Source organism: Grammomys surdaster, unplaced genomic scaffold (assembly GCF_004785775.1).
Source record: "Grammomys surdaster isolate TR1022 unplaced genomic scaffold, NIH_TR_1.0 125818, whole genome shotgun sequence".
Lineage (NCBI taxonomy): Eukaryota > Metazoa > Chordata > Mammalia > Rodentia > Muridae > Grammomys > Grammomys surdaster.
This window is the reverse complement of record NW_021620648.1, coordinates 792521-819091: the sequence shown is the minus strand read 5'-3', so window position 1 is coordinate 819091 and position 26571 is coordinate 792521. Positions and strand designations below refer to the sequence as shown.

The 26571-nt window shown below is 46.0% G+C and overlaps 1 protein-coding gene across 7 annotated transcripts in view; it reads left to right on the top strand.

Moving 5' to 3' along the window:
* The window catches only part of Pced1b (PC-esterase domain containing 1B), a 106430-nt gene that overhangs the window by 71374 nt on the left and 8485 nt on the right, over nt 1–26571 (top strand). For 2 of the 7 annotated variants that reach the window (XM_028789365.1, XM_028789364.1), the window contains exon 3: nt 11522–11657. The gene's annotated coding sequence lies outside the window, so the exon portion shown is untranslated. Of the gene's footprint in view, nt 1–11521; nt 11658–14825; nt 15280–21587; nt 22977–23525; nt 26027–26571 lie in introns of those variants that run through there. The other 5 variants (XM_028789366.1, XM_028789363.1, XM_028789369.1 and 2 more) reach the window with 3 other exon arrangements.

The following is a 26571-nucleotide window of genomic DNA, read 5'->3' as shown; positions in this document are numbered from 1 at the left end:
GGGGGGGGGGAGAGAGAGAGAGAGAGAGAGAGAGAGAGAGAGAGAGAGAGAGAAAGAAATTTATATTGTAGCTCAGACTGGCTGGCTTTGAACTCTCAAATTTCTGTATCAGTCTCCTGCTATGCCCCTTTACATTAATGTACTTAAATATATTTTTCCCCACAGCTAAGGCGAGACACAAACATGATAAAAACACCTTTCTAGACTCCATTTTCATTTCTGCTGTAAATTAGGCCACTGTTGATTTCCTTCTAGATTTACTGAGACAGAGATTACGTGTGTGGACACTTGAGTGTGGGAGCCTAAAGTCTAGAGAGAGCATCAGATTCCCCGCAGCTGGAGTTGCAGGTGATTGAGAGCCATCACATTGGGTGCTGCGAACCAACCCCAGATCCCCAACAGCAGCCGTGCTGTGCGAGGTCTCTTCAGCCCCAGAGAGGCAACTTCCACTTCTGTCCATCACCTGCCTCGCGTTGCTGTTTGTTTTCAGCCCCTCCAGTGTCTGTGTATGCTGTTTTCCCCTACTGGTTGATTTTCTACCCAGAGTCTGGAAATCTCCCTAAGAATGAGCAGGATCGTGTTAGTAGGTCATCTGAAACTGTGCTGCCCCTAGCCTGTGAGGTCCTGGTTTGTGTGAGTCGCATGGAACTCATCTCTACCTGGCTAGGTACAGCTCCAAACCAGCATGGCAGGCTTGGGAAACAGGGGAGGCTGACAGCCGTCTCTGTCTCTGTCTCTAAGGTGCTCTGTTTAGAGAAAAGCCTGTGCCCTTGGTTAAACAAATTGTTACCGCAAAGTGTTCTCACAATTTAAAGAGTCTAACTGAGCGATCTTGAACACAATTCTGTTTACTCAATTTTCAATGGTTTACTGGTCCTTAAAGACCACACAATGCTACATAGTGGTTTTCCACTGCGAAGAGCATCAAATCCAACACACCATGGGTTTATCTTCAAAGCCATTCCTTTGTGATGCTCGGTCATCGTCTCACTTTTATATTTTGGCAAACAATTCCTGACCATGGATTAGGAGACAAACCCTTGATGTTTTGCTCTCCTCCCGCTGGGCACTTCAATTGCATCTAGCCCTTCAGTACATCCTTGATGGTAAAAAGCCAAATGTTTCAGGGATATCAAGCCAGATCCTGGGTGTTGTGTGTAGCTTTTGCTAGCTCGCCTTAAGCTCTAGGAATGGGCCGGGCTAAGCCCATCCGGGTTCCCTCGGATCCGCGGATGAAACACACACACACACATACATTACTCAATTTCAACCTGTCTTCTTGGCTCAATAGCTGGGTGCCTCTAATCTCCCACCTGAGGGAATGGCCTATGGCTGCTCCACCAGTGATCTCACATGGCTGATTGACTTTTCCCCCTCCGAACGGTGGCAAATGTCTCTCCCTCTCATGTCCCTGTGCCTGCCTCCAGGGACCGGAAGTCCCGCCTCTTTCCTTCCACCTAGCAATTGGCCCCTTGCATCTTTATTGATAGATCAAGAACCAATTGGGGGACAGGACCTTAGCATCAGAAACACCCTCTACACCTGGGGGCATAGCTTCCTACAGATATGGTGGCTGAGCTGAGATTCAGGTCAGCCCTAGTAGCCCACCCAGCATATCCTTGGACCAACGTCATCTTCCTCCTTACCAAGTTTCACACTAACATCAATTCATTGTGCTCAGGGACTTTCTTCAGGGGGAAATGAGTACAGTGTCATTTCTCAAATTTCTATTTATTAAACTCTACAGAGGAAAAAAAAGAACAATATTTTATTCATGCATATTCTTACTGTTTAGAAAATGGTTTTTGGCTGTATGAGTTCATGTAGTTCTGAGTCGGAATTTCCATCTTAAAAGTAAAAATGATCGTTAGGGGACGTGGCTCAGTAGTAAAGTTCTTGACTAACATATATCTATGGCTTTGAGTTCAGTCCCCAGAAGCAACGAAGAGTAAGAGTGAATAAATTACAAAGGGAATTAATTTAAACTAGTAAAACTCAATTATTGGGGGTGGTTGTTTCAATTTCATTTTACCTGCTTATTTCCAGAGTGTACCAGGCTGACCCCAGTTCTGACAGCTACACTCCACCACCACCACCCTCCTTGTTGCTTCTGTCTTGATCCTGCTCATTGCTGTCTTTCCTGTGCGGGGACCCTGTCCTGCTCTCCTCTTTTGACTTTGAATCTGTGTCCTGTGCTCTTAGTGCACGGGGCTGGTGCCCTGCCTCTTGTAGGGACACGTGGCCATGTTGTGTTACAACTTCCCTGCAAGCCAGACCTAGAGGTACAGGCCTGTAAATCAGACAAGGCATGAGGATACTAAATTCAAGGTTAGCTTTAGCTGCACAGGGAGACCAGATGTAAAAGGCGGAGGAGGCAGAGAATGTAGCTCAGCCATAGAGGACTTGTCTGGCACGTGTGAGACTCTGGGTTCAGTCCCCAGTCAGGGACTGGTCCCTGCAGACCAGGGTGCTTGCAGTAGGTCGCCACCATCCTTCTTATAGTCTCCATCCTTCACTGCCACCTAGGTGTGTCTCCCCAGGGCCTTGTAGGTGAGCCTGGGTCTCTTCACAAGTTCTAAAACTAGTATAGAACCATGCATGGCCTTTGGCTGCCTACTTCCACAAGATGAACCTCTACACAGCAAATAAAACCAATTATTTTTGGCAAACTGCTTGGACTCAGCAACAAGGCTTCTCAGAATATTAAGATTCCCTGCTCTTCTGGGAACCCCGGAACGAACTTCTCTGCTGAAGACTCTCAGATGAGCTGCCAAGAAGAAGAAGAAGGTCTCCCTGGCAGGGGACTTGTGTGTGCTATTTAAAGAACCGGCCTACACAAGAGCTGCAACAATGTATGGCCAGGGTTTTCATTGAGGACAAGAAAGGTGGCCATGTGACAGAAATCAGACAGGAAACGGAGCTGTGTTCAGAAACAACGCTGGCCATTTGCCCCTGTTTGAGAATTCTGTTTAAAGTTATTGAATTCATCTTGAGTGCTGTGAATTATTTATTCGTGTTCTATATTTAACTTGTTAAATGAAGAAGAGGGTGTTCCTGTAAGGGAAAAGCCTGTTTCAGTCTAGTGCAGATAGTCTTGAGAAATATTTCTGAAAGTTAGAGCTTTGTCCCAAGGAAGCCTGTGAGGATCAGGAAGGAAGGAAGGAAGGAAGGAAGGAAGGAAGGAAGGAAGGAAGGAAGGAAGGAGGGAGGGAGGGAGGGAGGGAGGGAAGGAAGGAAGGAAGGAAGGAAGGAAGTTTCCTACTCAGATTATCGTCATAATCATTGAGTGTAATGTTGGCCGTGAGTCGGTTTCTCTTCCCTTTCCTTCTTCTTCTGACATCTTTCTAATTCACACAGAGGTAGTGACTCCCTCTGAGCCTGCTAGTATGGTAGAGTCTGAGCATATTGGGAGTATAGCTAACACGAGTGAGAGGCTACCGTGAGAGCCATCCGACTGTAGACTAAGATCCGATACTGAGGCAAGGCAGAGAGGGCTAAGAAAATAGATCTCCGTCCACTAGAGTCAACCAGGATGTTTATTCATTTGGAGACAGGGACTCATGTAGTCCAAGCTAGCTCAAACCTGCTTTGTCGCTGAAAATGACCTGATATTTCTGATCCTCCTGTCTCTACCTCCCAAGTGCTGGGATTAAAGATGTGCGTGTGCGTGCGTGTGCGTGTGTGTGTTTAAATAGTCACTGTTCACTTTACTGTGCCTATGTGTATTGTAACAGCTGCTAAACATGAAAGTTGCCTTATGGTTAGATTTTTAAAAATCATTTACTTTTTTTCTCCCCTGGAAGTAGATGACGCAGATTAGGCATTGCTAATTCAAAACTCCAGAACTCTTTTGAAGACTAAGGTGATGCCACAGTAAACAAGCCAATATTATAGAATTTGCTCCATGCACAAAATTATCAAAAATATCCTATAAAATTACCTTTAGACTACGGCTATAGTACACATTTGAATTTCTTATTTATTCTCAAGTACTATCTTCTAACATATCTCATAATGGGCATGTAAGTTCTCCAAGCCTTGAAAACTCCAGTTCAAAACACTCTAGTCTCGGGCTGGAGAGATGGCTCAGCAGTTAAGAGCACTGACTGCTCTTCCAGAGGTCCTGAGTTCAATTCCCAGCAACCACATGGTGGCTCACAACCATCTGTCATGGGATCCGATGCCCTCTTCTGGTGTGTCTGAAGACAGCTACAATGTACTTGATAAATAAAGCAAATTTAAAAAAAAAAAAACATAGTCTCAAGAAATATTCAATCAGGAATTGCCCTTCAAATGTCTGCTAGAGGTCTGGGGACATAACTCAGTGATTAAAGGCAGTTGTTGCTCTTGCAGAGGACCAGGGTTCAATTCCCAGCACCCACATGGTGTACACAATCATCAGTAACTCCAATTCTAGAATGTGTGATACCCTTTTCTAACCTCCTCAGGGGCCTGGCACGCCTGTGGTGCACAGACATACATGCAAGGCAAAACACACATAAAATAAAAGGAATATATCTAATTTTTTCAAATCTGCTTAGGTCTTTTAAATCCCTTTAATCTCGTCTGTATCTTCTTTTTTTAAGATTTATTTATTTATGTATGTAAATGAGTACACTGTAGCTGTCTTCAGATATATCAGAAGAAGGCATCAGATCCCATTACAGATGGTTGTGAGCCACCATGTGGTTGCTGGGAATTGAACTCAGGATGTTTGGAGGAGCAGTCAGAGCTTTTCACTGCTGAGCCATCTCTCTAGGCCCTGTATCTTCTAATATTCTATCTGTCTAATGTTCTGTCAGATCAGTTTAACAAGATGGTATACGAAGTCCAGTTCCCGGATAAATTAGGTTTTTATATAGCACTATGATATCAGATGAGAAAATGTTGACATTTTGAAAGGAGTTGGTTGTGAGCATATTTACAACCAGGTGATTGTGTCTAAGGAGGAGATTAACACTTGGCCAGGAAGCAGTGGCATTCATGGTTTGGATCCCCAGCCCCAGAATGAATCACTTCCAATCCTGTCCCCTCCTCGCAAGCATCTGAAACAAGGTCCTCAACTTACTTTTTAAATTTTTTTTTAAGATTTATTTATTTATCATGGATACAGCATTCTGCCTGCAGGTACACTGCGTGCCAGAAGAGGGCACCAGATCTCATTATACATAGTTATGAGTCACCATGTGGTTGCTGGGAATTGAACTCAGGACCTCTGGAAGAGAAGACGATGCTCTTAACCTCTGAGCTGTCTCTCCAGCCCAGTCCTTAACTTACTTGTGCCTCATTTTTCTGATCCATAAAATAGGGATAAGAAAGGCCTTGAGATGCAATCTAGAGGTACAAGGAAGTCACTGCAAACAGTACTTGACACACACTTGAGCTCAGTAAGGAACAAGTAGTATTTAATATAATAGTAAAAGAAGAAAATAAAACAATTGAATTCTGTACAGTTTACCTGTGAAAACAAATGATTGGAGATTTCTAATCTCGAATGTGAGATTAGAAAGAAAAAAAGCTGGGGGAAAAAATCACTCTCAGCATTTATCCAACAGGCCAGCTGGTTTATCTGTCTCGTAATGATTAATCCTTAGGTGAAATAGAAAAATAACAAAGCACACAAATTGACAGTTTATGAAAGAAATCAGATAGGCCACGTGAGCACATATCTGCCCTCATTCACAATAAAAATGTAATAAAGACATAGTGGAGCCGGATAGTGGTGGCGCACGCCTTTAATCCCAGCACTTGGGAGGCAGAGGCAGGCGGATCTCTTGAGTTCGAGTCCAGCCTGGTCTACAGAGTGAGTTCCAGGACAGCCAGGACTACACAGAGAAACCCTGTCTCAAAAAACCAAAAACATAAAATAAAATAAATAAAATTTTTAAAAAAGACAGTGGTATATTTCAGAAAGAAAAGTTATAAATTACTAATATCAGACAGAGGGACATTACTACCTGTTCGACACACATTAAAAGAATAATAAAGCAGAAAATCTCTATGTACAAACAAGTTTGCTTATGTTGAAAGATAGCCCTACTGTGTGGAAGTATCAATAGTAATTGGAGTCAGCCATCATCAGTGAAGTAAATCGGCTTAATCATTGACAGCCTTTCCAAACAGAAAGTACCAGGCCCAGATACGCTCTTGGATCAAATCTGCTGCATACCAGTTTTCTCATCTTTTCTAGAAAACAGAAGCCAAAAGGCCAGGTCCTGACTTACTACGCTGAAACCAGCGTTACCCTGTTATCAGAAAGAGGACAGTGAGAGAAAAAGATCCCACCCAGCACTGGTGTCTCTGATAAGCACAGCTGCCAGCGTCTTCAGCAAAATACTAGTAATTGATTCCAACGATGTATAAAACAATAAAAATGTAATAAAGGGCAATATATGCCGTGGTCAAATAGGTTTGATTCCAGCCACATGAGGCAGGTTCAGACTGCTTAAGAGTCAAGTAATAAGCCAGGCGTCAACTATATTATTATAATTGTAGTACATGCCTATATCCCTGCACTTGAAAGGTGGACTCAGGAAAAGCAGGAGCTTTAGATCATTCTCAACTATGTCGTGAGTTCAAGACCAGCCTGGGCTGCATGAGACACATCCCCAATTTACTCAGTGCTAGCCATCGATTCCAGAGCTTTGTGCATGTGAGGCAAGCCCTCTCTGACTGGTCAGCCTTTCTGATTTCTAAACAGGAAAAGACATTTTGGTAAAACAGGACACACAGACCGCAAACAAGCACCCGACAAGAGACCCAGCTTCATAGATCATTAGGAAATTGCAAACTAGAATACTGATAGGCTGCTATGCACCTCTCACAATGGTTAAAATCCAAAGCCCTGGGGGCTGGAGAGATGGCTCAGCAGTTAGTTAGGAGCACTGGCTGCTCTTTCAGAGGTCCTGAGTTCAATTCCCAGCAACCACATGGTGGCTCACAACCATCTGTAATGGGATCCGATGCCCTCTACTGGTGTGTCTGAAGAGAATGACACAGTGTACTCACATACATAAAATATATAAATAAAATCCAAAGCCCTAACAAAACCAAATCTGGTGAGGAAGCAGAGCGACTGGAACTCACCTTGCTGCCGGCGGGAATGCAAAAAATGGACAAGCTCCTTAGGAGGTAGACTGCCTGTTCCCCACAAGCCACGCACTGTCTCACAATGTGACCCAGCAAGTACAGTCATTGATAAGACTGGGGTGAGGAGGAGAAATGGCGGCCAGGATTTCCCAGAGAGGAAAGGTGGGTGAGTGTGTGGAACACAAGGGGTTTTCTAGGAATGAAACTGCTCTACGGCCTGTGCTGGAAGCCAGTTAAGCATTGCCAAACATAGAAGTTAAATCGTTTTAATTACAATTGTTTGTTTATTTATTTATCATTTGTATGGGGCAGGGAGGAGGTCGGAAGTCAACGTGTGAGGTTGGTTCTCCCCCTCTATTTTGTGGCTCCCCAAGATTGGACTGACTTTGTAGGCTTGGCAGCTAAGCCTGCTAAACCATCTCAGCCTCTCGAAAATGCACCGAACGTCCTAGCACCGTGGTTCTCAACCTATGGGTCTCGACCCCTTTGGCAAACCTCTATCTACAAATTTATTTTTTGTTTACATTGTGACTCATAATAGTAGCAAAATTACACTTATGAAGTAGCAACGGAAATAGCTTTACGGCTGGGGGTCACCATGAGGAACTGTATTAAAGGGTCACAGCGACAAAAAGGTTGAGAACCACGGAGCTAGCAAAAAGCACGAATCCCAGTGTAAACTCTGAACTTTGGTTAATAATACGTCAATATCAGTTTGTCCTTCAAGCTTGGGGAGGTCAAGGTCACCCTGGTGGCAGAATGGCAGTTACGATGAACACTACAGTCGTGTCAATCTGCATCTCTAAAACTATAGACAGTGCGGGTTATTGATACTGTCCTGACAGAGTTCTGTTGTCATTGTTCCTTGACAAAGGATATAAACCTTGTTTTGTTTTTGAAACAGGGTCCTAATGCATTACCCAACCTAGGCAGGAAGTCTTCTTGTTTAATATTTATTTACATGTATTTTATATGCATGGCTGTTTTGCCTGCAAGTCTGTCTGTACGCCATGTGTCTGTGTGGTGACCGCAGAGGCTAGAAAAGGGAGTCAGAGCCATTGGGATTGGAGTTATAGCCAGTCATGGGAATCAAACCCTGGTCCTCTGCAAAAGCAGAAAGTGCTTTTACCACTGAGTTCTTTCTCTAGCCCTGAGAGCCAAAGACTCCTTCAAATGATCCTCTGGCTCAGCATCCGGAAGCAAATATTTCTAATATTTCATCTTCAGAGAGTAATATGTATACACCCACATATTTAGTTTCAAGTATAAACTTGAAACTAAACCCCTAAGCTCTGCCCAGCTGCAAAAATTAAAAGCCGCAAGATCAATAGCCAGATCACTATACTGGTGTTATAAGTGCTCAATTATTTATAGTTGCCAAAGTCACCACACATAAAATTGATTAGCACATAGTAAAGTATGCTTGGGAGGTACCTGGGCTTGGAGAAATGCTTTCAGTGTGTTACAAAGACAAATGAGGATTTATGAAGGTGTGTTGGGTAGAAGTGTCAATTTTGCCATGGTCTGGGAGGTAACCCCATGTCAGCATCCATTCCTAAACTGAGAAATCCTGAGAAATCCTGCTCAAACCCACCTATCAAAGTGAGGCTGTGCTGTAGAAGCACGTGGGATTCCAGTCAGTCTGTGCCACTCTGTCTGTTACCTAGGAAACCATTATTGGGTTTTGCTCCAGCAAGAAGAGCAATGGTAAGTGGAGAGCCATCTCAGAATCCGCTCTTAATGGCTCTGTAGCTTCACGGGCCTCCCGCTTGCTTCTCTGCTATCCACTGCTCCAGTTTGATATGGGTGTGCACAGTCCAGATCACTGCTTGTACACACACACACACACATATACATACACACATACATACATACACACACACACGTACACACATACACATACGTACACACATGTACACACATACACAGATACATATACACATATACACATTCACACACGTACATACACAAACACACATGCACAAAGACATACATGTATACACACATACATGCACACACACATACACACACAAACATACACAGATACATACACACATATACACATTCACACACACGTACACACATACATACACAGATATATACACACATATACACATTCACACACATACATACACAAACACACATGCACAAACACATACACGTACACACACAGACACACACAAAGCAATATCAGCAAAGCTTCAGAGCGTTTAGTTTTCATCTGCACCTGCTGCTTTGTGTTTTGCACATACTTGTTTTGAAGCCAATGTTTAAAAATCAGGTTATTATTCATAAAACCTTTATCTTTAGCCTTTCCCCTGAAGTACCTGGCGGTACTGAAGCTGTATCTCATCATGAGGTAATCTGTCAGAACAGAGCTGCTGCTTCTACCACTTACAGGATACACGCTCTGTACTGTGAGACTGCCTCAGTATTGTACAGCAAGGCCAGGGACCGTTCCCTGCTGGCCCCAACCGGAGCACTAATCCCACTCACTAGCACTGCCCTCCCATGTCCGTGCCTTCCTATGACAAAGGAAGTGTTCTGTTTCCCATGTCAGGATGAGAAATGGGGAAAGAAGACAGTCAGGCCACCGATGAGGTTAAGAAGTCAGGTGTCATAGCAGCAGGTCATAGCCTCATGCACCCGGAGGATGGTGTGTTCAAGGCCAGCTTGGACAACTTAGTGGAGTCTGTCTCAAGATAAAAAGTAGAAAATCAGTTTATGGATACGGCTCAGTAGTAGAGTGCTTGCCTGGCCTGGCATGCTCAAACCTTGGGTTCCATCCATAATACTAATAAGTATCGTATTAAGTCAGGCATGGTAATATCAGCACTTAAGAAGCCAAGGAAAGAAGATTGCAATGTGTTCCAAGCCAACACAGTGACTACCTGGCCGGCCAGGGCTACCGGTGAAAATGTTTAAAGGGACAAGAGGTCATTCTTGGAGTGGGTGTGCAGCGTGAGGCCAGCTGCTGACATGTGACCCTGCTCTTCCCGTTATCTGTGCTCTTAGAGTGTGCTGCACTCTGGGCTCACTCCCTGCTCTAGCTTGCTGCCTCCAAACCCACCTGCCGTGCAGCTAGAAGCTTCCAGGTGGCCCTTAATTGCTTTTTCAAAGATGTCTGCCTTACTCTCTACACCAGTCCTGATTTCTGATGTCTACACACAGGCTGTCCTGTTTGTCTCTAATTCAATAATAAGTGTTATCTGTCCGCTCTGTGATTCTTTATAGAAAAGCATCAGAAACCCTTGGCTCGGATGCTCCCTAACCATTTCATATTCCTTGAGGCTTGTAGAAACAGAAACTAGCTTAGCCAATTGCCTTTAAAAAGAAAGAAACAAACAAACAAGAAAGAAAGTGAAGGGGAGGAGAAGGGAGGGGAGAGGAGGGCTGTGGCCATCAGCCAGTGCCTAGTTAGTGTCAGGACTCAGTGCTTTGCTTTCTTCTCTGCTACAGGTGTTTTACCTTATGGGATGAGGCAAAAGTTCTCTTCCCCTTTGTTCAACCTCCTTTATCAGAATTAATCATTTAAAAATAAGAGATTTGGCCGGGCAGTAAGGGCACACACCTTCAATCCCAAAGGCAGAGCTGAGGCCAGCTTGGTCTATAGAGTAAGTTCCAGGACATGGTGGAGGTAGGGGCTACATCGAGAAAAGCTCTGTCTTGAATCCCTACCCCCCACCAAAACAGAGAAGGGATTGGTGGAGTGGGGTGTAGGGGGAGCTGGTACATGACTACAATCCCAAGGGTTGTAGGCAGGAGGATCAGAATTCAAGGTGTAGCTACTGAGGTACTTCCACATGGGACCATGAGACTCTTCCAATGAGACTCTGTCTGTGTGGGAAATCAGGATCTGGTTTGCTGATGTTTTGAGACGGCAACTCATCTTGTGTTTGCCAGGCTCTAGATGGTTTACCCAGGGTCTGCTCACCCCAGAAGTAGCTTGCTTCGGAATGATCATGGATCCACAGACTCATCCTGAGAAGCTGGAGCCAAAGGCCCTGGCTTCAGTGTCAGAGGTCTCTGCCAGGCTTTGGAACTGCTGTTGGCAGTCTGACAGCTCTGACGTCTCAGTAGGGCAGGAGAGTGGGAGAGCCTACTGGTCAGCAGGACCTTAATGAAGCCTATGGGCAAGGCCCCCAGAAAAGAAAAAGGTGCTGGCCTGAAGGTGATTGGAGGCTGAGTTACTTTAGGTCTCCACCCCATGTGTGTAGAACGGCCTGCGGTTCTGATCTGTGTTGGCATGGCTAGCCTCATGGCTTGGCTGAGATGAACTGGAGAACTGGCACTAGGGCTCATCCCGTGGTCCAGATTAGAGCCAAGTATACACCTTAGGAACTCTACCAAAGAGGAAGCCCCACCACTGCCCCAGCAGCCCCAGAGCCGCACCACCCACTGCCACTGAAGGAAGTGCTGACTCTCTCAACAGGGCCAGGATGACTCGGCAATGAGAACGAGGCAACGCGGAGATCACCACCTTTTTCTCCTCTCGACTTACTTCCTCTTTTCTTCTCGGCGCCCAGCGATGGAGGGACTGGACCATAGGATCTTCCTTGAACAGACATGTAAGTATGCACCCCTCCCCACGACAGACATGCGCACACCAGGCACAGCCCCCACCTACAAAGCGGGGCTCAGACCTGCGATATCCTCCATGACGCTCACACAAACCGTGCGGGGCCTCTTTCCATTCAGAGCGATAATAAGCGCCTGCTCTCATGCTTGTTAGCAAACACTGTAGCGGGCCAGGGTTGCAGTTTCCTTAGCCTACTTCCTTCTAAAATACCAGTCTGTGGTCAATCAAATTCTGCAAAAGACAGTTTCTACCCCAGACGTTACCGGCTAACACAGCTAAACCCCCAGGGTTTGGTAGGGTTCCTCCAGGAATGTAATCATAAGACAGCCTTAAATCAATGAGGTTTCCCAAGATTCTGATTCTGTGAGTCCACCATTCCTTCATGGATTTCTAAACCCACCGTCCCTAGACACGAGCTGGCCCATGTCATACCGGAAACCACGGCAGTCACTGGCGGCAGCCTCTGTTCCCCTCTAAATCAAAAGTCAAAACAGCCTCTTGTCTTTGCTGTGATGTTTCAATTTTTGTAGGCATCACCCTGTGGGCATGGAATAGGGTTCAGTTTTCGTGCTAGGTGCCACGGCAAGCCAGGCCTTGCAACTTGAGACAGTCAGGGCCCTCTGGGAAATGTTTTCCTCCAAGGACACTCCTTCCTAGTCTGTGGGTGGCACTAAAGGTAACAGTGGGTGTAAGATGTCTGGGTGTCATTCTCAGGAAATGGCAGCTGCAATAGTTGATTCTGTCAATCAGAGGCACTGGAACTGGAATATTCAGAATGACTATTGCAGCAGAAAAGAATAGGGAGGTTCTGTGGGCTGAGACCTGCAGGCTTCTCAGAGGGGTGGCTCCCAGGTTGCTAATGGGCCTGGTGAAAGTAGGAAGGCCGGGGTCTTCAGACTATTGAGGTTCACACACACTCAGTCTGTGAAGGGCAGCGGAATGGCAAGATGTGAACACAGACTGGAGAGAAGGGGGCGGGGCGGGGGCATGTCAGGTGCCCAGGATTCCGGCTGTGACCCGGGGTAGAGGCTGTGGTCAGAGAAGTGAACTGGTCAGAGCAGCTTGCCACATGCTCTCGCTGCCTGCGCTAGGTAGTTCAGAGGAAAGAGCTAAGAGGAACTGGAGGCTTCTGACTGGAGACAGTCTGGTGGTTGTGGACATCAGAACCTGGAAAGTGAGATCATTCGTTTAGAATCCAGGAGTTTGTAAGAAGCGTTTCTTTGTTCTTTGCTGTTTTTTATCATGTATTTTTAAACACTGCTGCCAAGCACTGTGTGCCCGGTGAGAGGCCTTGGGGGGGATGTTTATCTGGTAGGACAAAGGAAGAATAGCATGCACCACAGAACACCAAGCTGTCTCCTTCCTGAACAAAACCAGCTTCACATCCCGGAATTTATCCCAGAATTTAGCTGTGAATAGCATTTGAAAATGCTGGGGCCTTTTCTGTAGAAAGACGGTATTACCAAGACTCTTAACAGTTTTGAAAATTACAACGTCTGTGACACCACTGTGTGAGATCAGGAAGATAAGGCTTAGCATTTTGGTTTTGGGAAAAACAAGGTTGCCGCTGGTTAATAATTAATTAATAATTAATTAATTAATTAATTAATAATGCCACTTAAAAGCACAGGACTTTTGAATATCCAGACATTTAAAACTGTCAGTAGAGGACTGGAATAGGACAAAACGAAAATGAAAATTAAAAGTCTTGTTTTGTCTTTTCCAAGACAGAGTTTCTCTGTGTAGGCCTGGCAGTCCTGGAACTCACTCTGTAGACCAGGCTGGCCTCGAACTCAGAGATCTTCCTGCCTCTACCTCACCAATGCTGGGAATAAAGGTGTGTGCTACCACTGCTTAGCTACAACATCATTTTAAGGAGAACAGTTTAAAGTGCAAGTTATAAATATGAAAGTATCGGAATGTCCTCCATTAGCTCCTGCTGCCTGTGTCCTCCTGGATGTTCTTTTAGGTCTAAGGATGAAGTCCTTTTGTTTTTGAGGTTTAAACATAGGGTTTCAATATGTAGCTCTAGATTACCTGGAACTCTTTATGTAGACCACGCTGGCCTTGACCTCCTGCCTTGCCTCTAACTCCTGGGTGCTGGGGTCAAAAGTGTGTGCCACGCCCCTGGCTTCGAAGTTTGCCTGGTGTGGGTGGACTGGGGAAGAAAGGCAGTGGTAAGCTATTAGCTAAGTTACTTGGGAACCGCAGGAAGCTATTTAGAGCAGAGCGGGTGAGAGCTACTAGTACAGGGTGCACTGAGAATGAGAGGCCCCGCAGTAAGGGCCTCGGGAGAGGGGCTGACATGTGTAGGTTCAGACTTGCAGAATGAGAAAGAACCATATGACATCAAATACGGATGAACCTCTCAACTGTGTGGAAAGCGGGGATCAGAACACACTAAGTGAGTGGCTTGGAGTCTTCCAATACTATCTACAGGTGAGGGACACATTTCTAATATAACATAAGGCCTCTTTTCTCAGGCACTGTTTGAGTATAACCAGCCATAGGAAGCCTGCTGCGTGGGCCAAGCTCACTGCCCAGCCTGACTGGGATGGGAAAGGCTGTTTAGTCTCCTCAGCCTCAAGTCAGCCTACATCATCCTTGTCCACCCGCAGTCTGTTCCTACAGAATGCTCTCAGGACAGCCCAGAGCTGTGCCCATGTCTTAGTTAGGGTTTTATTGCTGTGAACAGACACCATGACCAAGGCAACTCTTATAAAGGACAACATTTAATTGGGGCTAGCTTACAGATTCAGAGGTTCAGTCCATTATCATCAAGATGAGAACATGACAATATCCAGACAGCATGGTGCAGGAGGAGCTGAGAGTTCTACATCTTCATCTGAAGGCTGCTAATGGAAGACTGGCTTCCAGGCAGCTAGGATAAGGGTCTTAAGCCACACCTACTCCAACAAGGCCACACCTACTCCAACAAGGCCACACCCACTCCAACAAGGCCACACCCACTCCAATAAGGCCACACCTTCTAATAGCACCACTTCCTGGGGCAAGCATATACAAACCATCACAGCCCATAACACAGGGTGCTTATAAGCCTTTGTATTTTACCTGTGGCTAATCATTCAGAGTATTATTTTATATATGAGGAAGGTACGGATACATATATATTGTTTTGAAACCTTGCTTCCTGTAGTTTAGAGCCAGAGGCCACAGGTAGAAGGGACCTAAGACACCAAGGAGAAGGGGCCAACGATCCAGATTGCACAAATCGCACTTTATTGGAGACTTACAGGCACAGGATGTCTTGAGCAGCAACAAGGCAAGAGGATCACTACACTGTAAAACACAAGGGCGGTGTCTCCATGCTGAGCTACACAGAGGTGAGCCGTGGCCAACAGGAATGTATTGTCCTTTCTCAAAATATCAGTTAAGAACAATCTGGGCATCGGCGGTTGGCACACCACGCTCGGCTGACTGTCCTAACAACTTTGTTTGCTACAGGGCTTGGGATACCTGCCAGGACTGCTCAGTAGACAAACTGAGCAGAGCTGCTTGTAGTTGAGTGGACCTGCACCCCCCCACACACACACACATTACTACCTAGAGCAAATCAAAAACTGCTGCTCAATTGCACAGTCCATTTTTGACACTGGAAATGGGTATAGAAAAGCTAAGTATCCTGAGTCACATGCCTCAGGAGATTAAGACTCACTTGGCCTGCAAAGCCCAGGCAGACTTTGTACACAAGGATTCTGACATAGCTTATAGATAGATTCAAAGCATAGCAACAGACTAGGACCTTGGGTCTTTTGTTCCATCCATTCTCAAACCTCCTAAGTCTTTGCTTAGAACCAACCAAAGAGAAGTTGGTATATCCTGATTTAGTACAAAACTTAGTTCTCTTACTAAAGCAGAACTCATGAGATGTTTTAATTTAGAGCTCAGAGTTCGATTTATTTATGTATAGGCAAGGTCTTACCTTAAGTCTCCAAGAACGAGGGTTACAGATGTCTGCCACCACACCCGGCTTCCAAAATCTTCTGTTTTCTAAGAAAGATTTACTTGACATGTTTGTGTGTACCTGTGTGCCCGTGTATGTCCATGCATGTGTGTGTGCATGTGTGTGTGTGCATGTGTGTGTGTATGTAGGTGCACATGTGTATGTGCATGTGTGTTCGTAGGTGCCCAAGGTAGCCAGAGACATTGGATTCTCTCAGAGCTACAGTTGTGAGCTACCTAATGAGAGTTCTGGGAACTGATTTTCTCTAAGAGGAGTGCACAGTCTTAACCACTGAGGCATCTTCTTCAGTCCAGTCCTGTAGCAGTGAATTGTTAATCCGCTCTGTGGTCCTGGTGGGTCGAGCTTCTAGCCAGAGCTCTCTGGATTCACGAATGAAAACACAGACACACACAGACACACACACACACACACACACACACACACACACACACACACCACATGGCCTTATTTTTAATATGGCTTACTAGCTCAATGGCTGAGCACTTCCTGAACCTCCCTGTGGGTAGCATACAATCCCCTCTGGTATTTCTTAGTTAACACCTTTTTTTAAATCTGCATTTCATCTCTGCTACCCCAGACCCAATCAGGAAAATGGCCCTTGGGACCACTTTCCTGAGTTCTTACCAGTCAGAGGGCTCTTAATTCTGATCTCTCGGCTTCCCTGTCATGGTGTGGTTCATCCTACACCCCTCTCATGGTGGAATCCCTTCTTCCTCTTCCCTGTGTTTCTTGCCTGGGAATCTTAAAAGTCCCGCCTCTTTCACCCTGCTCAGCCATTGGCCGCTGGCTCTTTATTGATTAACCAAAAAACAACTGGGGACAGGGACCCTCCCTCATCTGGACATGCAGATTCCCATGTGATTTGGGGAGCAGATTTCAGACAAAGCATTAGAAGCAATCCCCAATATGGTCCCCTCAAAATTCTTTTGTTATTGTTTTGTCTTTCTAAGACAGAGTCTCACTAAGTAGCCCAGGCTAGCTTCAAACTCACAGTGATCCTGCTTCCTCAGCCCTCCAGGTTCTGGAATTGCCCACCTAGTGTACTATCATGTTAGGTTTAAATGTAAAGGAAGGTGGTGTCTGTTATGTAGTGCTGGGGATTGAACCCGGGGCCTCATTCGAATTCTACAGCTGAGATACAACCCCAGCTCCAAACGATTCTTAATATGCTATTAGAGGAGGTAAATTATTCAGTGTGTGTGTGTGTGTGTGTGTGTGTGTGTGTGTGTGTGTGTGTGTCAGAGTCTAAACATGCCTGAAACTCACTATGTAGACCAGGCTGGCCTCAGTCTTTCACCAGGCCTTGTGTCTCTGCTTCCCCAGTGTAGAGTTAATACACAGCTGACTCATTCATTGAACTTTTTTTTTGTTTTTTTTCGAGACAGGGTTTCTCTGTGTAGCCCTGGCTGTCCTGGAACTCACTCTATAGACCAGGCTGGCCTCGAACTCAGAATCATATGGACTTAAATGAACAGATCACAAGTTCTTAGAAGAGAAATAACCAAAACCATGCAGGTCATTATATCCATACACGCAAAGGGAAAAAAAGGCATTTTTTTGATTTGCTAGATTTGGCTATCACTTAAACATAGCTCAGCATAATTCTGAATGCAAACACCCGTTGGCTGAAGTCAGGGCATCTATATGTAAATATTGAATGGGCTGATTTCTGGCCCACTCAGAGCACTCCTAGAAGAGAAGAGAAACGACTGTCCCTTCAAACAGTGAGGGTGGGTGAAACAGACAAGCTTTAATTACCCTGTGGCTGGAACTAATAAAGGGTTGTTGATGTTGAAGGAACACCACTGGGCAGAGTACAGAATGTTTGCCGAGCATCTGTGAGACCGTAAATTCAATCTCCAACGCCACCTAAAAGGGAGGGAGGAAGACACATTCTTTTTGCCCTTACAAGAAAAATATTTTTCGGGCGGTGGTGTCGCACGCCTTTAATCCCAGCACTTGAGAGGCAGAGGCAGGTGGATTTCTGAGTTTGAGGCCAGCCTGGTCTACAGAGTGAGTTCCAGGACAGCCAGGGCTACACAGAGAAACCTTGTCTCGAAAAACCAAAAAAAAAGGAAAAAAAATATGTGTATGTGTGTGTGTACATATATATATATATTTCTACTATTTATATACTTGGATTCAAGTGAGCCATGACTCTAATTATGAATCTGTAATACCAGTCTACATGAATGGAAACCAAAAGGCAAAGCCCACAGCTGGAAAGGGGACTCTGCAGTTAAGAGCATGCGCTGTTCTGGCAGAAAACCTGAGTTTGGTTCCCAGCACCTATGTCATACAGATCGTAACCACCTGTAACTCAAGCACCAGCAGGTCTCATAGCCTCCTCTGGCCTCTGCAGGTACCTGCACTCCTGTGCAAAACCCCACACCTCCACACACAGGCATACACACCATCATCATCATCGTAATCATCCTCATCAGCAGCAGCAGCCTTTAAAGTCCCAGCAGAGGCAGGTGGAGGTCAGCCTAGTCTCCATATGGAGAATGGCAAGCTAGGGCTACATAGTGAGACCTTGTCTCAAAACAAACAAATGGCTGAGAATGGCAGTGCACACCTTTAATCCGAATACTCAGGAGGCAGAGGCAGGTGGAGCTCCATGAGTTCAAGGCCAGCCTGATCTACATTAGGGGTTCCAGGTCAGTCAGGGATACATAATGAGATCCTGTCTCAAAAAGAAGATCTCGCTCCAGTCTTGATTAAACCTGCCCCCTGGCCTGCTCTGTGCCTTCACACCCACCTTGCTGAGACAGACCAGAGAAAAACCCAAGGACTCAAGCCCTACATGTTGCTTGGCAGGTATGGCCAGTCTCTTCCTCATCCGGAGGGAGAGTCCCACCCTCTGTTTCTTGCAGCTACACATACACACCCACTCACACACACACACACACACACACACACACACACACAGGGGAAGGTACGTGTGATATCCTGTCCCTTTACCAGGACAAGGACTTGGCTCTGGCAACTTTACCGTTCTTTGTATCATCTTTGCCCTGCTTACTGGGCAATTCCCTAAAGCATACAAGCCTGTGGCTGTAACTGACAGAGAGAGAGAGAGAGAGAGAGAGAGAGAGAGAGAGAGAGGGGATTTTTTTTTTCATACTCTTATGGACACATTGTGCCAGGTTTATACTGTCATCCAGTCTTTGCACTCCCACAGTCGCCACCATTTTACAAATGAAAAAGTAGATTCAGAGGAGTTCGCTGACCACCAAGGTCATGGAAGCAAATATGAGTCCATTCCATGGGCCCCAAAGCCAGAGGTCTCAGGCCCACTTATCCTACACCATAGCTTTGCCCTCCATCCACACCACCAGTGGACATGAAGTCACCAAGTAACTTGGTGAGCTGAAGTTTCAGAGCTCTCCACACTGGAGGACAGAGACCCTAGACCGGGGTCAGTCACATGACCAAGTCACATGCTTCAAGGCCAGGCTGTAGCACCTTGAAGGGAGCAAGGGTAGCTTTGCCCGCCTCTTGCTCCAGGGCACTTGCTTGACAGGCTTTACCACCGAGCTGTCAGCTCAGGAATCTTGGGCCTTGGAAACCTCCATATAGGCAAACCCAGGAGTTTTCACTTTGCCATAGAAAAGAACGTCAAAACAAGCTGGCATGAAGTAGAGTTGACGTTTATTAAAAGACACATTTTTTAAACATGGATTTTTAGCATGGACGTTTTACCAACCGAGCCACGTCTCCAACACCTTTAGTGTCCACAGTGACTGTGTACAAGATCTGTGGGGTTTAAGGGTTCGGGGAATTGCTCAGAGAGTATAACATACAACAAGGCTCAAGAGAACTTCCTTTCATAAACAGAATTGTGAAGTATATGTATGAGCGTTATTGTTCAGGTTTAGGAATGAGAGTAAAGGTTTATATACATAACCCAAGATTAATAGGTTATCTGAACTGTATGGAAACAGTTTATTTATCATCTTTGACATACCTGTCTCAGGAAAACACACATCGCCTCTGTAGGCAACTTTGGCTTTATTGGTGATTCCCAGAGTTTCCTAACTCTGTCATCAGGATAGTTTTTGCCTTCTATCCTGACTTGAGAATATAGAATCTCTCCAGCTATGGAATATCTGTACAGAATGTTTCTGACAAAGTAGGTAGTGTTGCTTCTAGAGGAGGGGAGACTTGGCAACACATTCTTCGTGTGTGTGTGTGTGTGTGTGTGTGTGTGTGTGTGTGTGTATGTGTGTATGTGTCCCTCTCCCCCCTCCCTCAGGTGGGGACACATTCTCTTCTCATGACTCCCCCCCCCAAGCCTTATGTAATTCAGGCTCACTTCACACCCACACATATAGTCAAGGATGACCTTGAGTTTCTGATTCTCCGGCCTGCACCTCTCTATTGCTGATTACAGGCACGAGGTACCATGCCCAGTTAGTTTATGTGGGGAACAGAACCTGTGGCTTTATGCAGGGTAGGCAAGCACTCTACCAAGTGAGCCACATCCCACCATCCTATTGTATCCTTTCTTAAAGTAAACAAAATCTTTGGGGGGGTTGTTTGTTTGTTTGTTTGTTTAGGGTTTTTAAGACTGGATTTCCCTGTCTTGGACAGCCAAGAACTCTCTTTGTAGACCAGGCTGGTCTTGAAGTCAGAGATCAGCCTGCCTCTGCCTCCCAAGTGCTGGGATTAAAGGCAGGTGCCTCCACACCTGGTTTAAGCAAACTAATTAGGAACGACAGTGCTGGCTGTGCAGCCCACCTGCAGCAAAGATGACAGCTGTCCAGCTGGAAGGACTGACTCTAAAATGCCGTCCTTTCCATCACGGTGACAAGTCATTACATTCTTGCAGAGCCTCAGTTTCACCACTTGCAAATTGAAGGTGACAAGAGCGTCCCTCATGTCACGAAAACAGAGCAGCCCGAGGAAGTACGTTTTTTGAGGTGGGTAAGGCCAAGGGGGTTCACTAGGTTCCAAGGCATTCTCTGGAGCCAGGTCAGCAAGACAGGCTGATGACATAGGTTATAACAGATGCTGAGAAGCAGGAAAATTTTAAATTCGAAGATTGTGAACATGATGACCATTTGCATTTGCTACCGCTCCTCTGGTCTCTGGTCTCCAAGGTGATTACAGAAAACCTGGTGCCCTCCCCAGCTAGTTCTCAGAGCACACAGACCTGCTGCAGCTCGGGTCTTGGAAGCATTGCAACTCATGTGCAGAACCCTCGTCACCAGGTCAGGGCAGAGTCCCTCAAATGACATAAGACACTGTTCTGAATTTAAGGATACTCAGGTTTCTAGTTGGGTCCCAGACTGAAGGCCTGTCTGGAGACACTGTAATGACTGTATTAAAATTCATTAAAACATAGAAAACAATTTGATCAAGATGAGAGGAATAATTTCGGCAAGATGAGGACAGCACAGAAGGTACGGGATTGAACTTTAAGGCACATGCGGGCTAGCTGAGGAGATAGAATGTTTTCAAGAAGTGACAAGGGGCCCTTACAGTCGACTATCCTACCTTATAACACAGCAGTGAAAGAGCCATACCCGAAGCAAAGCCTACAGGGGAAGTTCAGGACTGTTCTGGGACCCCTTGTTGTTTGTGCCGAAGTCAGGGTCTTCGTTTATAGCTCAGGCTGGTCTGTGTGGTGAGAATTTTGTTTTGTTTTTTGTTTTTTAACACAGAAATATTCTAAGAATATGTTTTGTTTTAATCCCTGGTGTGGGATAAGGGTCTGCCTCAGACTGTCCACATCAGCTGACTATGACTTAGTGCACTGGAGGGAGGGGCGTGGTTTGACAGCTGAAGATAGTTTTTTTGCCAGTGTGTGACATTTGGATTTTTCAGGGGATGTATAAATGCTAGAGCTCCAATAGAAGGGCTGGTTGGATGCTGGTTGGATGCTGTTGGTTGTGGTTTGGAAAAGAAGAAATTAGATATACTGACGGCAAAGATCAAACTTGCTCCAGGAAACTCGATGCCCCTAACGAGCAGGAAGTAGTCTAAGGATATTGTAGACCCATCTCCCCTCCACCCCTTTCTCTCTCCTGCCTAGTGTTACGGGGTCGAAAGTATGGAAGAAGTGGCCTGGAGAAGGGTGGAAGGAAAAGGAACCCACAAAGTAGCCAAAAGTCGTGTTATAGGCCTGGGCTTTGTGGAGCTCCTGCCGCTGCCCTCCGGAGTGCTGGGATAGTGAGCGCGGGCCACTCCGCTGGCCTCACTACAGAGTAGTGCACGTTCCATACTTTCTACTGTTTATTGTAATGGAAGTTGGAAGCTGGGGCTGGAGCCCAGACAGAGAGAGGGCGGGGCCTGAGTTTTACACACACACACACACACACACACAAAACAGTACACTCCATTCTACCAATTACTCTGAAGTGTTTAGAACACCTGTTAAAGAGTCACTATTTAAAAAAAAAACTGTTTTTTTTTATTTGTTTCTTGAAGTTTCTCTTGGTTTTGATTTTTCTGATTCATTTCCTCCTTCTTTCATCTTGGTATTTGTAGGAGGTGAGAGTCCCTCCCCCCAGTGAGATCATCCCCACCAGAACCCAAGGCCAGTGCTTATCTGCTGCATCAGAGGCCCTTTCTTTCCCAGCAGTTGACAGTTTCCAATGGGAGTAGAAGGGACCTGGGCTGGCTCTGACCTTTCCCGCATTTACCTGGCTCCTCGTCACAGCTCTGCCTTTTTCTGGGCCACCTTGGGCCTATATCCCGACTCCCAGCCGTGGAGGGGCTGTCCTCCCACGTACTGGGCTGCGCGCAAACCGAGGGGGAGGCTGGGAGGCTGGGCTAAAAACAGAGCCTCCCCCTCCCCCAACACAGGATTATGGCTGCTAAGTGAGAAATAAAGGGAGAGCTCTCTCTCATCTCCCCAAATCTCTTCCCCCAACTTCTCCTCCCCACACCTAACGCTTTCTGCTTCGTATTTGCCACACCGGCAGAATTAAAACGGAATAACCAAACTTTTAAAGAACAGGAAGGGTCACATTCAAATTACTGAGAAAGGAAACATGAAAATGAATTCAGAGCCAACCCACCACGTCAGGTTTCATCCACATTAACGACGAAGCCTTAAACTTCGGTCATTATTCTTCCTAAAGCAAGAGAGCAAATGCTGTATCCTGTCATTTGCCCCAGAGGCCACCGGAAATGGCATCACCTCCCCAGACACTGCCTTGTGAAAGTTGCAGCACCCAGCGCTGAACTTACTTACCCCGAAGACAGAGTCTGGGCCATTCTGATCTACAGCCAGGAAAGGACTCTATGTAGGGAAGGATCTAGAATCAACAGAGAGACAGCTTTTTTTTAAAAAGTCACCAGTGGTTTCAATAAGTAAGTACTTCGCAGCTTTCTGTTTTCTTTCTTATTTTTCTTTCACTAATGGGTCTCTTGTAGCCCAGGCTGTCGTCCTCCTCCTTCTCTTCCTCCTCCTCCTCCTTCTCCTCTTCCTCTTCTTTTTCTTCCTCTTCCTCTTCCTCCTCTTCCCTGCATAACAGAGAAAAAAAAGACCTTGAGAGATTCCAGAGCTCTGCTTTCCATTTTCTTTTAAATATACATTTAAATTTTCTGACCACCTTTTCTCAGATCTCTCTTGTAAGGAGTCGCTGGGCAGGTGGGGGGGGGGGATGGGGAACTAGAGTCACCAGACTTGGTGGCACCAAAGAACAAGCTGTTATGTGGCCTACACTGGTAAACAATTAAACTTCTTTAAAAAAAAAAAAGGGGGGGTATAGGAAAACAGCCAATTCGGTGTTGAAGGGAAAAGGAGGTGCAGAATCTATTTATTGTCTATGCAGTCTTGTCTGTTGTGGTTGACCACAGAGACCCCAGTCCCGCTTTCCATAGCTCGTGACTGTGAAGCCGGGAGCTCATTCCATCCTCAACCTTGATTTTTGAATGTGTAAATGAAGAAAATGAAAAGTACCTGTTTCTTAGGCTTCTTAAGAGGAACGCATGTATCAGCAAGTTAAAACACAAAGGTCCTCGGAGGAGCCTGAAACAATGTTAACCAGATTGATGTTGCTAAATCATCGGTGAAATGCCTCATTTTACCCAAGTAATAATGATAATTTGTCATAAAGCTATTTAACACCCTGAGTGGTGGAAACAGAACCAGATAAACTCCGTACCTGCTTTGTTTCCCTGTGGAAACATTTAAAGCTGTGTACAAAATTGTTTTCCCGGTAGAGAATAGCCAGGAGGGAAACAACATGCACCACACTTTTCTTTCTTTCTAGATAATTTTACTTCCTTCTTTTAATTTCAGCAAATATTTATATCTGGGGTTAAAAGCTCAGGTTTTGAAACCGTGTGTGTGTGTGTGTGTGTGTGTGTGTGTGTGTATCAAAGAAAGGAAACCTAAGCTCCAAGCTTATCTAATTCATCAGAAGACTTGCTACCAGTAACAGGCCAGTTCTGGCTTTTGCTAGCTGAGCAATCTTGGGCGATTTTGCATAACCTCTGCTTGCCTCTGTTGATTTCTCTGTAAATAGAAACTAAAGTTTTTATCTGACTGGCCTGTGAGGATCCACTGTGAATGTCCAGTGTAAGAAGGCACAGGACAGTGCTTGGGCAAGTGAGGGCACATCCGAGGAGACCAGGACCTGAGACAGGGCTCTGGAGACCAGTTGGGATGTGGAAGCAGGAGGAAGCTGGGCTTGAGGACAGCCTGCCTGACAGGGCTAGTTACCTGGAGTAGCATACCAAGCATTAAGGAGGAAGGAGACACCTGCCTAAAGGAAAAGGAAGAATCTCTGACAAAACTGACTTTCAATGAGTAGATCTTAAACAGATCCTGTGTTTGATCCCAGATGGACAGACAGACAAACGCATACACACACAACAGGCCAAAAATTAGTCATGTAAACTGTGCTAAACCAGAAGTAAAACCGAACACTGCTCACCTTCTGAAAATGTTGCAAAATCCTAAAGCATACTTTCAATATGCATGGGTGTCTACCTTACACATATAATGATAGAATATATATACCCGTATGTTATCTTCTATGTATGATTAATATTATTAACATGCAATCTGTTACATAATATAATGTGGGTGCACGTGTCTTGTCTAGCATGGGTCAGACCCTGCATTGGGTCCCTACTACTCCCCAAAAAGTAAAAATAAATAGAAATAGTTGAGTCGAGCTATCAGTGTAAGCATTTGTTTCAAGAATAGCGGAGACAGCCATTTCTGAAAAATAAAAATGACCCGAGCCAGCTTTTGGGATGGAGTTTATGTCCACCCAGCCATATATTTCCATGCAGAAGTAAAGTTCAGAACACCAAGAGCAGGCTGTCATCTTTCCAAGCCACAACTAATATTTACCTTGAGGAAGACTGTCCAAAGGTCAGGAGGGAAATGTCTTAGGAATTGTCAGTTTGGTGAGAGGGTAAAGAATCCTGGAGAATCTGGAAAAGCTATTGTTATTCCTCCCTTCCCCCCACTAAAGAACTTTACACACCTGAATGCCTGCAGCTGAGAACTCCGGGGTAGAGAAAGGGCTGGTTTAAAATGTGGCAGCGTCATCAACTCTTAAGAAATCGCTAGTAATTTACTAGGCTGCCCTTCCCTCTAGGCCTAAAGCAGGCAGTTGCAGATCTGGCCTGGAACTCCTGCTGGATCTAACCCCAGGGCCAAATCCCGGGCCCTCCCTCTCAGCCTGGTGGCTTTATTGCCTAACTCTGAGTTATCTGCATACAAATAGTATTGATAAGGTGATGGGTGGTCCTTTGTCTTCCTCCTCCTGGGTCTAGGGAAGAGAAGCCATTTACAATCTGGCTGAGGCGAAAGACAGAACTTTCTGGGGTAAAATAGGGACTGCTCCCAAGGCCTGAGAGTGATTGAAACCAAGGTGGAAGAGGGCTGGAGAACAGACGAGAGAGCCTTGAGAAAGAGCAACTTTGAGGGAGTCTCCTGGGAGAGAAGAGAGGTACGCAAAGGCTCCAGGGGAGGACAGGGCCGGTGACACCCGACTCAGGAGGGCGTTACAGAAGTACGGTCAACAGCAGCTGGGAAGGACGAGAATCGGCCTTTGAAAGGAAGCCAAGAAGCCAGTGGTGATTTACTGACAAACGTCTTCGGTTTTGATGCGATTGGGAGCCAAATTAAAGTCAGAGGAGTGAGTGGGAGGGAGAGGACCGGACACAGGCTGTGCAAACAGCGCTTTAAAAACGTGGCTTTGAAGGCCAGGCGCTAGGACAGGCCTGGAGGTGGAGCCAGCGAAGTTACCTTTCCTTTTCAGAGCAGTGAGAAATTAGAAGGGTGGGGGCTAGCCTTAGGACTAGTGACTAGCATGCAGAGCGCGGGGTCAGCCCACGGGGAGGTAGCTTGAGATGTAGGAGGCTCCCGGCGCGACTTGGCTGCTGACCTAACCCAGGAGGTACGTGTCTGCCTTTGCGCTCGGTGGGAAGGGGGGACCCCGGGGTGGGGATGGGGGTGGGGTGGGGGCTTCGGGTCCTCGGGCTTTCTCTACAACCCGGGTGGGGCTAGCTTGCTGTGCTGGAGTTGAAAGGGGGCCCGGTGTTCCGCAGGCGTGACTAGGCCTTTGAGACACCGGGTCTCCTCTCATCCCCTCTGTTACCGGAGGGGAAACCGAGGCTCCGGAAGATGAGTTTACAGGCTGAGACCAGTATGGCACTGTGGTTTCTTGGAGCGTTTTCCTTCCCCTGTTAGACAGATTATAGGGGAAGTTGAAGTAACGATTCGCATCGCTGTATGCGATTGAAATGAAATTCTCACGAATTGTTTAAAAAGATCCGAGCGGGAGCCGCACGGCGGGGTGCACACCTTGAATCTCAGCGCTCCGGAGGCAAAGGCAGGAAATCTCTCTGAGTTCCAGGCCAGCCTGGTCTACAGAGCGAATTAGGCTAGCCAGGGCTACACAGAGAAACTCTGTCTCGAAAAAAAAACAAAAAGAGACAAACT